The sequence below is a fragment of the Lathyrus oleraceus genome, chromosome 5 (assembly GCF_024323335.1).
Source record: "Lathyrus oleraceus cultivar Zhongwan6 chromosome 5, CAAS_Psat_ZW6_1.0, whole genome shotgun sequence".
NCBI classification, from domain to species: Eukaryota; Viridiplantae; Streptophyta; class Magnoliopsida; order Fabales; family Fabaceae; genus Lathyrus; species Lathyrus oleraceus.
The window spans coordinates 157,510,380-157,526,860 of record NC_066583.1 but is presented as its reverse complement, the minus strand read 5'-3'; the positions used below and the strand labels follow the sequence as shown (position 1 = coordinate 157,526,860).

Genomic DNA, 16,481 nt, shown 5'->3' with positions numbered 1-16,481 from the left:
GAAAAAGGCTAAGGTTAAACACATTAAACCATGAGTATGGACTCTTCAAGATTAAACCTGAAAAGAATATTTATAACATGCAAAAGTGACTCACTCATATCTTGAGTCACATGAGAACGCTTGGGAAAACTTTTCAAAATGAGGAGTTGAATGTAAAATTCCTTAGATACCTAAATTGTAGTTGGAAACCAAAAGTTATAGTGATTTATGAATCTAGGGACTTATCAAACATGGACATGACAACTTTATTTGGTAAATTGCAAGAACAATAGATGGAGCCAAAGAGACTTGCTGATGATGAATTTTTGTTATAAAATGTTCCAAGCCAAAATTTAATGAGGGAAGCTGGAATAGCTCAGTTGGTTAGAGCGTGTGGCTGTTAACCACAAGGTCGGAGGTTCAACCCCTCCTTCTAGCGTTTTTATATTAATTTTTTCATTTTATTTTGAGTTTTTTCATTTTCAGATTTTGAGAAAAATAACGAAAATACGTGGACGGCAGGATTCGAACCTGCGCGGGCAAACCCACATGATTTCTAGTCATGCCCGATAACCACTCCGGCACGTCCACCATTTGTTACATATTTTCACCAAACTCTACTCTATAACAAGGTGACAAGAATAAAAGGAAAAGTCTTGCACTAAAATTCACAAACACTATAGATATGAAAATAAAAGATGAAGATAACAAAAAAAAATTAATGAAGACATGTAACTCTTGTTTCAAAAATTCATAAGGCACGGAAAAAGAATCTCCAAAGCTTCATAAGCAAAGTGAAGGAAGATCCTAACTCATATCTACATGTCATCAATGCGAATAGAAAGGTCACGTGAGACTAATCTTCCCTCAAAACCATAACGAGAGAAAAAAAATCAGAATCAAAGAAGATTTAAGAAACCTTAGAGAGAAGCAAAGATAACCTACATATTATGGGATAACAATTATATGAAATTCTCATATAAGGAAGAAGTAAATATTTGTCTCATGGAAAACCATCAAAAAGATAAGCTAACCTCTTATTTTTCCTATCAAAACTTTCTTCATATTTGTAAGAAGCTAAATAAAGAAATATGTAAGTTGAAGTAAATTGTCTCAAATTATAGAGAAATAATTTCCTTCCTTGAAATTGAGATCAAAGTCGTGTGGAAGAAGTTTAAATTCTTAGGGAAAGAAAAAATGTTTCAGCTTAAATATATTTCCCTTCTCACGAAGTATTAGTTGAATTTGACAATTGTAGACGATGTGATATTTTGAAAAATAAAAACAAAGATTTTCAAAACACACTTGAAAAATTCACTAAAAGAAGAGACAACTCTAATCCCCTTCGTGAAAATTAAAGAGCATCGTAGAATAAGGTTGTCGTAAGTTATGAGCCTAAAAATAATGTTAAATCTTTTAGCAATATATGACTTGAAAATAATATCTTTAAATGCAATACTCTTAAGTATAACGATTGCAATAAAAATGGTCGTGTCGCTCAATTTTTCTTTGTTAAGAAAAGCCAAATTTCTTTTCCACTGTCGATCACCACATAGCCCTCTCTTCCATATTCTGATACGGTTTTCATCATTTTTTGTGATTTTTCAGCACCTTTCTTCCCTCATTTCCACATAGTCAGGTCTAGGTTCGGATTTTCTGCTACTTTCGCTTTCAATTTCACTATGCTTTCTTTGATTCGTTATGAAAAATTGGTAAGTGGCGCCAATGATGCATGTTGGGTTGAAGTTGTTGAACTTTGGTTTGAAGGACAAGGTGGTTTGAAGGACAAGGTCACACAGATCCTTTGCTTAAACGATAGAGGATATTGCAACAAGTGATTAAGCCAATTGAAAACATGTTAAGGCCTCTCTATGTAATGTTCTGTATTCAATTGATGTCAACCTTCATTATCAGTTCTATTCGTTCAAGACGTGTTATTGCATTTGGGTAAAGGTGAAGACACATATTCCAATAATATTAATCATTTGTATAATATTGTCACAAATCTTATTTCCATATGACATGGATATGTAAAGCTATATGAGGAAACTTGATAGTTTAATAACTAATTTTGATGAATTTATGCCTTTTACTAACATTGTCGATAAACATATTGAACAATGTGAAATTGTCCTCTCATATGACATTCTTTGCGAGTAGCTACTGTGGATCTGTGTGCTTGTGAATTGCAACTGATTTGTGATCATGGAGGTTTTTTAGATGACTCTGATGTTCGATGGGACCATATTACTTGATCATGTTGGTTCCTTGTAATATCTTTCCATCTGTCTCTGATGAGGATGCTCGTCTTGAACTTATCTCAAGCTTCACTAGGGAGAAAATTCAAGATTTCAATGAAGTGTTAAAGTCAAAGATAATATAGCAAGGAACTTGAAGCTTCAAGGTTGTGAAAGAGGGGAAATGAAAAAGCTCATCTAGTCAGTCGTGCGTTTAACGCAGTGTCTAAGCGACCAAAGGATTGTAAAAGTGTTAGTGTAACTAATAAGTTACTAAGGTAATTGTCACACACTCACAAAATGTTCTTGAGGACCCTATTATTTTGTTAAAACCACCAAAAAATATTTTACGCACATAACTAGTTGGTTAGAAGATTATATAATTCTGTACGAGTAAACCTTACACTAGATAATCAATTAGAAATTAAGGTTAGTTGATTAACTCTTTTATAATCGATTATTAGGACTTAAAATTGATTAGTGACGACCCAATTTTTTTCTTGCAAATTTTAACTACATAATTGATTATGTGATATGCATAATCGATTATAAGCATTAAAAAACCCATGAATCATTTTACTTTTTGAGTTATATTTTCTCCTATATAAGACGAGCGCCTTTTCACTTTCATATACACCACATTTAAGATTCTAAGCATCCTTGTCTCTATTAAAGCTCTCTCTCTCTCTCTCTATTTTTTTTCTATGTTACGCTACTTATCTATGCTCTTTTACCGTACAAACACATATTATTTTTTATATAATAAAATTGAAAATTAATTATGAATTTTTAATATCACTTTAGACCCCCCTTTTGGGCTTGGAATCACTTGTTCAACAAGTGGTATCAGAGCCTCACTCAAGTTAAATACTAATCGTCCAAGAAGGAAGGAAATGAATTCAGGATATTTACTAAACAAACCCCCATCCTTTAATAGAGAAGGGTATAATTTATGGAAAGAGAAAATAATAATCTTCATTGAAGAAATACATATTGGTATTTAGTAGACTGTGAAAGAAGATCTATTTGTTCCCCCATATGAAGTTAATGGTGTCGTGGTGAACAAATATGATGATGATGATGATGATTGTACCAAAGATGAAAAGAAAAAGGTGCAACAAAATTTTAAAGCAAAAACGATCATCACTACCGCTTTCGGTCTTGATGAGTTTTTGTGGGTTTCTCGTTGCGAAACGAGAAAAGAAATGTGAGATACTCTCCAAGTTATCCCTTAAGGTACTATTGAATGAAAAAGGCTAAGGTTAAACACATTAAACCATGAGTATGGACTCTTCAAGATTAAACCTGAAAAGAATATTTATAACATGCAAAAGTGACTCACTCATATCTTGAGTCACATGAGAACGCTTGGGAAAACTTTTCAAAATGAGGAGTTGAATGTAAAATTCCTTAGATACCTAAATTGTAGTTGGAAACCAAAAGTTATAGTGATTTATGAATCTAGGGACTTATCAAACATGGACATGACAACTTTATTTGGTAAATTGCAAGAACAATAGATGGAGCCAAAGAGACTTGCTGATGATGAATTTTTGTTATAAAATGTTCCAAGCCAAAATTTAATGAGGGAAGCTGGAATAGCTCAGTTGGTTAGAGCGTGTGGCTGTTAACCACAAGGTCGGAGGTTCAACCCCTCCTTCTAGCGTTTTTATATTAATTTTTTCATTTTATTTTGAGTTTTTTCATTTTCAGATTTTGAGAAAAATAACGAAAATACGTGGACGGCAGGATTCGAACCTGCGCGGGCAAAACCCACATGATTTCTAGTCATGCCCGATAACCACTCCGGCACGTCCACCATTTGTTACATATTTTCACCAAACTCTACTCTATAACAAGGTGACAAGAATAAAAGGAAAAGTCTTGCACTAAAATTCACAAACACTATAGATATGAAAATAAAAGATGAAGATAACAAAAAAAAATTAATGAAGACATGTAACTCTTGTTTCAAAAATTCATAAGGCACGGAAAAAGAATCTCCAAAGCTTCATAAGCAAAGTGAAGGAAGATCCTAACTCATATCTACATGTCATCAATGCGAATAGAAAGGTCACGTGAGACTAATCTTCCCTCAAAACCATAACGAGAGAAAAAAAATCAGAATCAAAGAAGATTTAAGAAACCTTAGAGAGAAGCAAAGATAACCTACATATTATGGGATAACAATTATATGAAATTCTCATATAAGGAAGAAGTAAATATTTGTCTCATGGAAAACCATCAAAAAGATAAGCTAACCTCTTATTTTTCCTATCAAAACTTTCTTCATATTTGTAAGAAGCTAAATAAAGAAATATGTAAGTTGAAGTAAATTGTCTCAAATTATAGAGAAATAATTTCCTTCCTTGAAATTGAGATCAAAGTCGTGTGGAAGAAGTTTAAATTCTTAGGGAAAGAAAAAATGTTTCAGCTTAAATATATTTCCCTTCTCACGAAGTATTAGTTGAATTTGACAATTGTAGACGATGTGATATTTTGAAAAATAAAAACAAAGATTTTCAAAACACACTTGAAAAATTCACTAAAAGAAGAGACAACTCTAATCCCCTTCGTGAAAATTAAAGAGCATCGTAGAATAAGGTTGTCGTAAGTTATGAGCCTAAAAATAATGTTAAATCTTTTAGCAATATATGACTTGAAAATAATATCTTTAAATGCAATACTCTTAAGTATAACGATTGCAATAAAAATGGTCGTGTCACTCAATTTTTTTTTGTTAAGAAAAGCCGAATTTCTTTTCCACTGTCGATCACCACATAGCCCTCTCTTCCATATTCTGATACGGATTTCATCATTTTTTGTGATTTTTCAGCACCTTTCTTCCCTCATTTCCACATAGTCAGGTCTAGGTTCGGATTTTCTGCTACTTTCGCTTTCAATTTCACTATGCTTTCTTTGATTCGTTATGAAAAATTGGTAAGTGGCGCCAATGATGCATGTTGGGTTGAAGTTGTTGAACTTTGGTTTGAAGGACAAGGTGGTTTGAAGGACAAGGTCACACAGATCCTTTGCTTAAACGATAGAGGATATTGCAACAAGTGATTAAGCCAATTGAAAACATGTTAAGGCCTCTCTATGTAATGTTCTGTATTCAATTGATGTCAACCTTCATTATCAGTTCTATTCGTTCAAGACGTGTTATTGCATTTGGGTAAAGGTGAAGACACATATTCCAATAATATTAATCATTTGTATAATATTGTCACAAATCTTATTTCCATATGACATGGATATGTAAAGCTATATGAGGAAACTTGATAGTTTAATAACTAATTTTGATGAATTTATGCCTTTTACTAACATTGTCGATAAACATATTGAACAATGTGAAATTGTCCTCTCATATGACATTCTTTGCGAGTAGCTACTGTGGATCTGTGTGCTTGTGAATTGCAACTGATTTGTGATCATGGAGGTTTTTTAGATGACTCTGATGTTCGATGGGACCATATTACTTGATCATGTTGGTTCCTTGTAATATCTTTCCATCTGTCTCTGATGAGGATGCTCGTCTTGAACTTATCTCAAGCTTCACTAGGGAGAAAATTCAAGATTTCAATGAAGTGTTAAAGTCAAAGATAATATAGCAAGGAACTTGAAGCTTCAAGGTTGTGAAAGAGGGGAAATGAAAAAGCTCATCTAGTCAGTCGTGCGTTTAACGCAGTGTCTAAGCGACCAAAGGATTGTAAAAGTGTTAGTGTAACTAATAAGTTACTAAGGTAATTGTCACACACTCACAAAATGTTCTTGAGGACCCTATTATTTTGTTAAAACCACCAAAAAATATTTTACGCACATAACTAGTTGGTTAGAAGATTATATAATTCTGTACGAGTAAACCTTACACTAGATAATCAATTAGAAATTAAGGTTAGTTGATTAACTCTTTTATAATCGATTATTAGGACTTAAAATTGATTAGTGACGACCCAATTTTTTTCTTGCAAATTTTAACTACATAATTGATTATGTGATATGCATAATCGATTATAAGCATTAAAAAACCCATGAATCATTTTACTTTTTGAGTTATATTTTCTCCTATATAAGACGAGCGCCTTTTCACTTTCATATACACCACATTTAAGATTCTAAGCATCCTTGTCTCTATTAAAGCTCTCTCTCTCTCTCTCTATTTTTTTTCTATGTTACGCTACTTATCTATGCTCTTTTACCGTACAAACACATATTATTTTTTATATAATAAAATTGAAAATTAATTATGAATTTTTAATATCACTTTAGACCCCCCTTTTGGGCTTGGAATCACTTGTTCAACAAGTGGTATCAGAGCCTCACTCAAGTTAAATACTAATCGTCCAAGAAGGAAGGAAATGAATTCAGGATATTTACTAAACAAACCCCCATCCTTTAATAGAGAAGGGTATAATTTATGGAAAGAGAAAATAATAATCTTCATTGAAGAAATACATATTGGTATTTAGTAGACTGTGAAAGAAGATCTATTTGTTCCCCCATATGAAGTTAATGGTGTCGTGGTGAACAAATATGATGATGATGATGATGATTGTACCAAAGATGAAAAGAAAAAGGTGCAACAAAATTTTAAAGCAAAAACGATCATCACTACCGCTTTCGGTCTTGATGAGTTTTTGTGGGTTTCTCGTTGCGAAACGAGAAAAGAAATGTGAGATACTCTCCAAGTTATCCCTTAAGGTACTATTGAATGAAAAAGGCTAAGGTTAAACACATTAAACCATGAGTATGGACTCTTCAAGATTAAACCTGAAAAGAATATTTATAACATGCAAAAGTGACTCACTCATATCTTGAGTCACATGAGAACGCTTGGGAAAACTTTTCAAAATGAGGAGTTGAATGTAAAATTCCTTAGATACCTAAATTGTAGTTGGAAACCAAAAGTTATAGTGATTTATGAATCTAGGGACTTATCAAACATGGACATGACAACTTTATTTGGTAAATTGCAAGAACAATAGATGGAGCCAAAGAGACTTGCTGATGATGAATTTTTGTTATAAAATGTTCCAAGCCAAAATTTAATGAGGGAAGCTGGAATAGCTCAGTTGGTTAGAGCGTGTGGCTGTTAACCACAAGGTCGGAGGTTCAACCCCTCCTTCTAGCGTTTTTATATTAATTTTTTCATTTTATTTTGAGTTTTTTCATTTTCAGATTTTGAGAAAAATAACGAAAATACGTGGACGGCAGGATTCGAACCTGCGCGGGCAAAACCCACATGATTTCTAGTCATGCCCGATAACCACTCCGGCACGTCCACCATTTGTTACATATTTTCACCAAACTCTACTCTATAACAAGGTGACAAGAATAAAAGGAAAAGTCTTGCACTAAAATTCACAAACACTATAGATATGAAAATAAAAGATGAAGATAACAAAAAAAAAATTAATGAAGACATGTAACTCTTGTTTCAAAAATTCATAAGGCACGGAAAAAGAATCTCCAAAGCTTCATAAGCAAAGTGAAGGAAGATCCTAACTCATATCTACATGTCATCAATGCGAATAGAAAGGTCACGTGAGACTAATCTTCCCTCAAAACCATAACGAGAGAAAAAAAATCAGAATCAAAGAAGATTTAAGAAACCTTAGAGAGAAGCAAAGATAACCTACATATTATGGGATAACAATTATATGAAATTCTCATATAAGGAAGAAGTAAATATTTGTCTCATGGAAAACCATCAAAAAGATAAGCTAACCTCTTATTTTTCCTATCAAAACTTTCTTCATATTTGTAAGAAGCTAAATAAAGAAATATGTAAGTTGAAGTAAATTGTCTCAAATTATAGAGAAATAATTTCCTTCCTTGAAATTGAGATCAAAGTCGTGTGGAAGAAGTTTAAATTCTTAGGGAAAGAAAAAATGTTTCAGCTTAAATATATTTCCCTTCTCACGAAGTATTAGTTGAATTTGACAATTGTAGACGATGTGATATTTTGAAAAATAAAAACAAAGATTTTCAAAACACACTTGAAAAATTCACTAAAAGAAGAGACAACTCTAATCCCCTTCGTGAAAATTAAAGAGCATCGTAGAATAAGGTTGTCGTAAGTTATGAGCCTAAAAATAATGTTAAATCTTTTAGCAATATATGACTTGAAAATAATATCTTTAAATGCAATACTCTTAAGTATAACGATTGCAATAAAAATGGTCGTGTCACTCAATTTTTTTTTGTTAAGAAAAGCCGAATTTCTTTTCCACTGTCGATCACCACATAGCCCTCTCTTCCATATTCTGATACGGATTTCATCATTTTTTGTGATTTTTCAGCACCTTTCTTCCCTCATTTCCACATAGTCAGGTCTAGGTTCGGATTTTCTGCTACTTTCGCTTTCAATTTCACTATGCTTTCTTTGATTCGTTATGAAAAATTGGTAAGTGGCGCCAATGATGCATGTTGGGTTGAAGTTGTTGAACTTTGGTTTGAAGGACAAGGTGGTTTGAAGGACAAGGTCACACAGATCCTTTGCTTAAACGATAGAGGATATTGCAACAAGTGATTAAGCCAATTGAAAACATGTTAAGGCCTCTCTATGTAATGTTCTGTATTCAATTGATGTCAACCTTCATTATCAGTTCTATTCGTTCAAGACGTGTTATTGCATTTGGGTAAAGGTGAAGACACATATTCCAATAATATTAATCATTTGTATAATATTGTCACAAATCTTATTTCCATATGACATGGATATGTAAAGCTATATGAGGAAACTTGATAGTTTAATAACTAATTTTGATGAATTTATGCCTTTTACTAACATTGTCGATAAACATATTGAACAATGTGAAATTGTCCTCTCATATGACATTCTTTGCGAGTAGCTACTGTGGATCTGTGTGCTTGTGAATTGCAACTGATTTGTGATCATGGAGGTTTTTTAGATGACTCTGATGTTCGATGGGACCATATTACTTGATCATGTTGGTTCCTTGTAATATCTTTCCATCTGTCTCTGATGAGGATGCTCGTCTTGAACTTATCTCAAGCTTCACTAGGGAGAAAATTCAAGATTTCAATGAAGTGTTAAAGTCAAAGATAATATAGCAAGGAACTTGAAGCTTCAAGGTTGTGAAAGAGGGGAAATGAAAAAGCTCATCTAGTCAGTCGTGCGTTTAACGCAGTGTCTAAGCGACCAAAGGATTGTAAAAGTGTTAGTGTAACTAATAAGTTACTAAGGTAATTGTCACACACTCACAAAATGTTCTTGAGGACCCTATTATTTTGTTAAAACCACCAAAAAATATTTTACGCACATAACTAGTTGGTTAGAAGATTATATAATTCTGTACGAGTAAACCTTACACTAGATAATCAATTAGAAATTAAGGTTAGTTGATTAACTCTTTTATAATCGATTATTAGGACTTAAAATTGATTAGTGACGACCCAATTTTTTTCTTGCAAATTTTAACTACATAATTGATTATGTGATATGCATAATCGATTATAAGCATTAAAAAACCCATGAATCATTTTACTTTTTGAGTTATATTTTCTCCTATATAAGACGAGCGCCTTTTCACTTTCATATACACCACATTTAAGATTCTAAGCATCCTTGTCTCTATTAAAGCTCTCTCTCTCTCTCTCTATTTTTTTTTCTATGTTACGCTACTTATCTATGCTCTTTTACCGTACAAACACATATTATTTTTTATATAATAAAATTGAAAATTAATTATGAATTTTTAATATCACTTTAGACCCCCCTTTTGGGCTTGGAATCACTTGTTCAACAAGTGGTATCAGAGCCTCACTCAAGTTAAATACTAATCGTCCAAGAAGGAAGGAAATGAATTCAGGATATTTACTAAACAAACCCCCATCCTTTAATAGAGAAGGGTATAATTTATGGAAAGAGAAAATAATAATCTTCATTGAAGAAATACATATTGGTATTTAGTAGACTGTGAAAGAAGATCTATTTGTTCCCCCATATGAAGTTAATGGTGTCGTGGTGAACAAATATGATGATGATGATGATGATTGTACCAAAGATGAAAAGAAAAAGGTGCAACAAAATTTTAAAGCAAAAACGATCATCACTACCGCTTTCGGTCTTGATGAGTTTTTGTGGGTTTCTCGTTGCGAAACGAGAAAAGAAATGTGAGATACTCTCCAAGTTATCCCTTAAGGTACTATTGAATGAAAAAGGCTAAGGTTAAACACATTAAACCATGAGTATGGACTCTTCAAGATTAAACCTGAAAAGAATATTTATAACATGCAAAAGTGACTCACTCATATCTTGAGTCACATGAGAACGCTTGGGAAAACTTTTCAAAATGAGGAGTTGAATGTAAAATTCCTTAGATACCTAAATTGTAGTTGGAAACCAAAAGTTATAGTGATTTATGAATCTAGGGACTTATCAAACATGGACATGACAACTTTATTTGGTAAATTGCAAGAACAATAGATGGAGCCAAAGAGACTTGCTGATGATGAATTTTTGTTATAAAATGTTCCAAGCCAAAATTTAATGAGGGAAGCTGGAATAGCTCAGTTGGTTAGAGCGTGTGGCTGTTAACCACAAGGTCGGAGGTTCAACCCCTCCTTCTAGCGTTTTTATATTAATTTTTTCATTTTATTTTGAGTTTTTTCATTTTCAGATTTTGAGAAAAATAACGAAAATACGTGGACGGCAGGATTCGAACCTGCGCGGGCAAAACCCACATGATTTCTAGTCATGCCCGATAACCACTCCGGCACGTCCACCATTTGTTACATATTTTCACCAAACTCTACTCTATAACAAGGTGACAAGAATAAAAGGAAAAGTCTTGCACTAAAATTCACAAACACTATAGATATGAAAATAAAAGATGAAGATAACAAAAAAAAAATTAATGAAGACATGTAACTCTTGTTTCAAAAATTCATAAGGCACGGAAAAAGAATCTCCAAAGCTTCATAAGCAAAGTGAAGGAAGATCCTAACTCATATCTACATGTCATCAATGCGAATAGAAAGGTCACGTGAGACTAATCTTCCCTCAAAACCATAACGAGAGAAAAAAAATCAGAATCAAAGAAGATTTAAGAAACCTTAGAGAGAAGCAAAGATAACCTACATATTATGGGATAACAATTATATGAAATTCTCATATAAGGAAGAAGTAAATATTTGTCTCATGGAAAACCATCAAAAAGATAAGCTAACCTCTTATTTTTCCTATCAAAACTTTCTTCATATTTGTAAGAAGCTAAATAAAGAAATATGTAAGTTGAAGTAAATTGTCTCAAATTATAGAGAAATAATTTCCTTCCTTGAAATTGAGATCAAAGTCGTGTGGAAGAAGTTTAAATTCTTAGGGAAAGAAAAAATGTTTCAGCTTAAATATATTTCCCTTCTCACGAAGTATTAGTTGAATTTGACAATTGTAGACGATGTGATATTTTGAAAAATAAAAACAAAGATTTTCAAAACACACTTGAAAAATTCACTAAAAGAAGAGACAACTCTAATCCCCTTCGTGAAAATTAAAGAGCATCGTAGAATAAGGTTGTCGTAAGTTATGAGCCTAAAAATAATGTTAAATCTTTTAGCAATATATGACTTGAAAATAATATCTTTAAATGCAATACTCTTAAGTATAACGATTGCAATAAAAATGGTCGTGTCACTCAATTTTTTTTTGTTAAGAAAAGCCGAATTTCTTTTCCACTGTCGATCACCACATAGCCCTCTCTTCCATATTCTGATACGGATTTCATCATTTTTTGTGATTTTTCAGCACCTTTCTTCCCTCATTTCCACATAGTCAGGTCTAGGTTCGGATTTTCTGCTACTTTCGCTTTCAATTTCACTATGCTTTCTTTGATTCGTTATGAAAAATTGGTAAGTGGCGCCAATGATGCATGTTGGGTTGAAGTTGTTGAACTTTGGTTTGAAGGACAAGGTGGTTTGAAGGACAAGGTCACACAGATCCTTTGCTTAAACGATAGAGGATATTGCAACAAGTGATTAAGCCAATTGAAAACATGTTAAGGCCTCTCTATGTAATGTTCTGTATTCAATTGATGTCAACCTTCATTATCAGTTCTATTCGTTCAAGACGTGTTATTGCATTTGGGTAAAGGTGAAGACACATATTCCAATAATATTAATCATTTGTATAATATTGTCACAAATCTTATTTCCATATGACATGGATATGTAAAGCTATATGAGGAAACTTGATAGTTTAATAACTAATTTTGATGAATTTATGCCTTTTACTAACATTGTCGATAAACATATTGAACAATGTGAAATTGTCCTCTCATATGACATTCTTTGCGAGTAGCTACTGTGGATCTGTGTGCTTGTGAATTGCAACTGATTTGTGATCATGGAGGTTTTTTAGATGACTCTGATGTTCGATGGGACCATATTACTTGATCATGTTGGTTCCTTGTAATATCTTTCCATCTGTCTCTGATGAGGATGCTCGTCTTGAACTTATCTCAAGCTTCACTAGGGAGAAAATTCAAGATTTCAATGAAGTGTTAAAGTCAAAGATAATATAGCAAGGAACTTGAAGCTTCAAGGTTGTGAAAGAGGGGAAATGAAAAAGCTCATCTAGTCAGTCGTGCGTTTAACGCAGTGTCTAAGCGACCAAAGGATTGTAAAAGTGTTAGTGTAACTAATAAGTTACTAAGGTAATTGTCACACACTCACAAAATGTTCTTGAGGACCCTATTATTTTGTTAAAACCACCAAAAAATATTTTACGCACATAACTAGTTGGTTAGAAGATTATATAATTCTGTACGAGTAAACCTTACACTAGATAATCAATTAGAAATTAAGGTTAGTTGATTAACTCTTTTATAATCGATTATTAGGACTTAAAATTGATTAGTGACGACCCAATTTTTTTCTTGCAAATTTTAACTACATAATTGATTATGTGATATGCATAATCGATTATAAGCATTAAAAAACCCATGAATCATTTTACTTTTTGAGTTATATTTTCTCCTATATAAGACGAGCGCCTTTTCACTTTCATATACACCACATTTAAGATTCTAAGCATCCTTGTCTCTATTAAAGCTCTCTCTCTCTCTCTCTATTTTTTTTTCTATGTTACGCTACTTATCTATGCTCTTTTACCGTACAAACACATATTATTTTTTATATAATAAAATTGAAAATTAATTATGAATTTTTAATATCACTTTAGACCCCCCTTTTGGGCTTGGAATCACTTGTTCAACAAGTGGTATCAGAGCCTCACTCAAGTTAAATACTAATCGTCCAAGAAGGAAGGAAATGAATTCAGGATATTTACTAAACAAACCCCCATCCTTTAATAGAGAAGGGTATAATTTATGGAAAGAGAAAATAATAATCTTCATTGAAGAAATACATATTGGTATTTAGTAGACTGTGAAAGAAGATCTATTTGTTCCCCCATATGAAGTTAATGGTGTCGTGGTGAACAAATATGATGATGATGATGATGATTGTACCAAAGATGAAAAGAAAAAGGTGCAACAAAATTTTAAAGCAAAAACGATCATCACTACCGCTTTCGGTCTTGATGAGTTTTTGTGGGTTTCTCGTTGCGAAACGAGAAAAGAAATGTGAGATACTCTCCAAGTTATCCCTTAAGGTACTATTGAATGAAAAAGGCTAAGGTTAAACACATTAAACCATGAGTATGGACTCTTCAAGATTAAACCTGAAAAGAATATTTATAACATGCAAAAGTGACTCACTCATATCTTGAGTCACATGAGAACGCTTGGGAAAACTTTTCAAAATGAGGAGTTGAATGTAAAATTCCTTAGATACCTAAATTGTAGTTGGAAACCAAAAGTTATAGTGATTTATGAATCTAGGGACTTATCAAACATGGACATGACAACTTTATTTGGTAAATTGCAAGAACAATAGATGGAGCCAAAGAGACTTGCTGATGATGAATTTTTGTTATAAAATGTTCCAAGCCAAAATTTAATGAGGGAAGCTGGAATAGCTCAGTTGGTTAGAGCGTGTGGCTGTTAACCACAAGGTCGGAGGTTCAACCCCTCCTTCTAGCGTTTTTATATTAATTTTTTCATTTTATTTTGAGTTTTTTCATTTTCAGATTTTGAGAAAAATAACGAAAATACGTGGACGGCAGGATTCGAACCTGCGCGGGCAAAACCCACATGATTTCTAGTCATGCCCGATAACCACTCCGGCACGTCCACCATTTGTTACATATTTTCACCAAACTCTACTCTATAACAAGGTGACAAGAATAAAAGGAAAAGTCTTGCACTAAAATTCACAAACACTATAGATATGAAAATAAAAGATGAAGATAACAAAAAAAAATTAATGAAGACATGTAACTCTTGTTTCAAAAATTCATAAGGCACGGAAAAAGAATCTCCAAAGCTTCATAAGCAAAGTGAAGGAAGATCCTAACTCATATCTACATGTCATCAATGCGAATAGAAAGGTCACGTGAGACTAATCTTCCCTCAAAACCATAACGAGAGAAAAAAAATCAGAATCAAAGAAGATTTAAGAAACCTTAGAGAGAAGCAAAGATAACCTACATATTATGGGATAACAATTATATGAAATTCTCATATAAGGAAGAAGTAAATATTTGTCTCATGGAAAACCATCAAAAAGATAAGCTAACCTCTTATTTTTCCTATCAAAACTTTCTTCATATTTGTAAGAAGCTAAATAAAGAAATATGTAAGTTGAAGTAAATTGTCTCAAATTATAGAGAAATAATTTCCTTCCTTGAAATTGAGATCAAAGTCGTGTGGAAGAAGTTTAAATTCTTAGGGAAAGAAAAAATGTTTCAGCTTAAATATATTTCCCTTCTCACGAAGTATTAGTTGAATTTGACAATTGTAGACGATGTGATATTTTGAAAAATAAAAACAAAGATTTTCAAAACACACTTGAAAAATTCACTAAAAGAAGAGACAACTCTAATCCCCTTCGTGAAAATTAAAGAGCATCGTAGAATAAGGTTGTCGTAAGTTATGAGCCTAAAAATAATGTTAAATCTTTTAGCAATATATGACTTGAAAATAATATCTTTAAATGCAATACTCTTAAGTATAACGATTGCAATAAAAATGGTCGTGTCACTCAATTTTTTTTTGTTAAGAAAAGCCGAATTTCTTTTCCACTGTCGATCACCACATAGCCCTCTCTTCCATATTCTGATACGGATTTCATCATTTTTTGTGATTTTTCAGCACCTTTCTTCCCTCATTTCCACATAGTCAGGTCTAGGTTCGGATTTTCTGCTACTTTCGCTTTCAATTTCACTATGCTTTCTTTGATTCGTTATGAAAAATTGGTAAGTGGCGCCAATGATGCATGTTGGGTTGAAGTTGTTGAACTTTGGTTTGAAGGACAAGGTGGTTTGAAGGACAAGGTCACACAGATCCTTTGCTTAAACGATAGAGGATATTGCAACAAGTGATTAAGCCAATTGAAAACATGTTAAGGCCTCTCTATGTAATGTTCTGTATTCAATTGATGTCAACCTTCATTATCAGTTCTATTCGTTCAAGACGTGTTATTGCATTTGGGTAAAGGTGAAGACACATATTCCAATAATATTAATCATTTGTATAATATTGTCACAAATCTTATTTCCATATGACATGGATATGTAAAGCTATATGAGGAAACTTGATAGTTTAATAACTAATTTTGATGAATTTATGCCTTTTACTAACATTGTCGATAAACATATTGAACAATGTGAAATTGTCCTCTCATATGACATTCTTTGCGAGTAGCTACTGTGGATCTGTGTGCTTGTGAATTGCAACTGATTTGTGATCATGGAGGTTTTTTAGATGACTCTGATGTTCGATGGGACCATATTACTTGATCATGTTGGTTCCTTGTAATATCTTTCCATCTGTCTCTGATGAGGATGCTCGTCTTGAACTTATCTCAAGCTTCACTAGGGAGAAAATTCAAGATTTCAATGAAGTGTTAAAGTCAAAGATAATATAGCAAGGAACTTGAAGCTTCAAGGTTGTGAAAGAGGGGAAATGAAAAAGCTCATCTAGTCAGTCGTGCGTTTAACGCAGTGTCTAAGCGACCAAAGGATTGTAAAAGTGTTAGTGTAACTAATAAGTTACTAAGGTAATTGTCACACACTCACAAAATGTTCTTGAGGACCCTATTATTTTGTTAAAACCACCAAAAAATATTTTACGCACATAACTAGTTGGTTAGAAGATTATATAATTCTGTACGAGTAAACCT

General features: G+C 32.7%; 10 non-coding genes across 10 annotated transcripts; 5 read left to right on the top strand and 5 right to left on the bottom strand.

Moving 5' to 3' along the window:
• The first annotated feature begins 344 nt into the window (after positions 1-344).
• TRNAN-GUU (transfer RNA asparagine (anticodon GUU)) lies at positions 345-418 on the top strand. Its single transcript has one exon. It is a non-coding gene; the product is annotated as a tRNA-Asn (tRNA).
• Positions 419-489: 71 nt separating this feature from the next.
• TRNAS-AGA (transfer RNA serine (anticodon AGA)) lies at positions 490-570 on the bottom strand. The gene has a single exon. It is a non-coding gene; the product is annotated as a tRNA-Ser (tRNA).
• A 3,238-nt stretch (positions 571-3,808) lies between these two features.
• On the top strand, positions 3,809-3,882 carry TRNAN-GUU (transfer RNA asparagine (anticodon GUU)). The gene has a single exon. It is a non-coding gene; the product is annotated as a tRNA-Asn (tRNA).
• A 71-nt stretch (positions 3,883-3,953) lies between these two features.
• Positions 3,954-4,035, bottom strand: TRNAS-AGA (transfer RNA serine (anticodon AGA)). Its single transcript has one exon. It is a non-coding gene; the product is annotated as a tRNA-Ser (tRNA).
• Positions 4,036-7,273: 3,238 nt separating this feature from the next.
• Positions 7,274-7,347, top strand: TRNAN-GUU (transfer RNA asparagine (anticodon GUU)). The gene has a single exon. It is a non-coding gene; the product is annotated as a tRNA-Asn (tRNA).
• A 71-nt stretch (positions 7,348-7,418) lies between these two features.
• TRNAS-AGA (transfer RNA serine (anticodon AGA)) lies at positions 7,419-7,500 on the bottom strand. The gene has a single exon. It is a non-coding gene; the product is annotated as a tRNA-Ser (tRNA).
• Positions 7,501-10,740: 3,240 nt separating this feature from the next.
• On the top strand, positions 10,741-10,814 carry TRNAN-GUU (transfer RNA asparagine (anticodon GUU)). Its single transcript has one exon. It is a non-coding gene; the product is annotated as a tRNA-Asn (tRNA).
• Positions 10,815-10,885: 71 nt separating this feature from the next.
• TRNAS-AGA (transfer RNA serine (anticodon AGA)) lies at positions 10,886-10,967 on the bottom strand. The gene has a single exon. It is a non-coding gene; the product is annotated as a tRNA-Ser (tRNA).
• Positions 10,968-14,207: 3,240 nt separating this feature from the next.
• Positions 14,208-14,281, top strand: TRNAN-GUU (transfer RNA asparagine (anticodon GUU)). Its single transcript has one exon. It is a non-coding gene; the product is annotated as a tRNA-Asn (tRNA).
• Positions 14,282-14,352: 71 nt separating this feature from the next.
• Positions 14,353-14,434, bottom strand: TRNAS-AGA (transfer RNA serine (anticodon AGA)). The gene has a single exon. It is a non-coding gene; the product is annotated as a tRNA-Ser (tRNA).
• Positions 14,435-16,481: the final 2,047 nt, after the last annotated feature.